The sequence below is a fragment of the Penaeus monodon genome, chromosome 19 (assembly GCF_015228065.2).
Source record: "Penaeus monodon isolate SGIC_2016 chromosome 19, NSTDA_Pmon_1, whole genome shotgun sequence".
Lineage (NCBI taxonomy): Eukaryota > Metazoa > Arthropoda > Malacostraca > Decapoda > Penaeidae > Penaeus > Penaeus monodon.
This window is the reverse complement of record NC_051404.1, coordinates 39,466,787-39,468,287: the sequence shown is the minus strand read 5'-3', so window position 1 is coordinate 39,468,287 and position 1,501 is coordinate 39,466,787. Positions and strand designations below refer to the sequence as shown.

At 38.0% G+C, this 1,501-nt stretch overlaps 1 protein-coding gene across 4 annotated transcripts in view; it reads right to left on the bottom strand.

Annotated features, from left to right (window-relative positions):
* The window catches only part of LOC119585220 (organic cation transporter protein-like), a 16,938-nt gene that overhangs the window by 12,072 nt on the left and 3,365 nt on the right, over positions 1-1,501 (bottom strand). The window lies entirely within an intron of this gene.

The window sequence follows — 1,501 nt, the reverse complement described above, 5'->3', positions numbered from 1 at the left end:
TTTCAGTCTGTCTCTGTCGCGACACTCCGTACATGAGATTCCCGGCTCTGTTCAGACGTACTATTTTACTATAACTGTTTCTCATATACCCGACAGTACCTATTGCCCGTCCACCAAGTTGCAGTTAATTTAGAGTTTTGTGGTAGAAGTAGAATAGAGAGAATTATATCCTGCGTATAAAATTGTTTGAAATCTACTTCTTATTGATCCTTCATTCAAATTATTTACCTGACCCCTTTCTTAAGTGTTAATTATTTGCGAACGATACTGAACTATGTCTAACAGTGTATTTTCCGATATATAAAGAATACAACTGCCGTCTTGCTTGTACGAAAAAGAACGTCTTGTGATCGTTATTCATTTAAACTGTACGAAGAAATGTGTGTATGTTAAATGCTTTGGATCAATTTTCTCACAATGCTCGAATTTTCACACTGCGGGAGGGAGGAGGAAGGTAACATCCTTTCCTTGTCAGTTAAGGCTGTAGCATTTGCAGGTAACTATCTGAGTTACTTGCTGATTCATGGGCCTCTTTCCCAATTGCTGAGTTTTGGATAGATCTACACTTCTGAATAGAGGTTGACTGATTGCTGATCTCAGTTTTCCCGATTTGTTAATCTGTTTATCAATATTCATTCAGAAATAAAAATCATATTCTACATCACATGAAGCTCTTTTTTTCTTAGTATCGTATTTTGATACATTAACGAACCTCGGAAGGATTGGTTTTCCGACTCCCAGAAAAGGGAGTTAGCAATTTTTTCATTTTATTTTAGAACTTAAAGGATTTCTGTGCCCTTCATTTGGGGTCAAGATACCACAGCCCAGTCAAAAGAAACACTGAATAACCTACCTGGAATTTCACACCTCCCAATGCACCCCAACGGAAATGCATGTGCCTTTTTTTTTATCATCCTCTGAAGCGGACTTCCGCTTTAATCAGTTGCCGATGCATATTGCTGCAACTCACCCCTTTTCTAATTCTCTAGAATTTGAAACAACAACCTCTTGTAAAATTCCTCGAAACAGTTTCTTTCCAAAGACTTTTGCGCTAACTTCCCTGAATTTTGATGACTTAATCTGCGTACACCAAACCGCACAATAACGAGCATCAAAACAAAAACTGGTAACTGGAAAGTCCACTATGGCTTTCATAGCAGTAACGAATACCTAGAATGCTTTGTTATCCATCCATAGTAGTCCTTAAAAAAACAGAGAAGAGACACCGAAGAAAAAGGAAACATACGAGAGAAACAAATGCAGTCTATGTTTGAAATGTCATGTTTTCCAATAAAACCGAGAAAAACGTTTATCTCTGCAACAGGAAGTGGATTGCAATGCAATAGTCATTGTCGTCAACTGAAATCTTGTGCGAGGATTCCGGTCAGCTGACATCATTAGAGTCCAGAGTGCCAATAAATTTACTTAAGGTTAAGCAAACAGGAAATATTGGGTCAACAGCATGGTCCACAGGATGAGATTTTACCTGTAAAGGTAACGT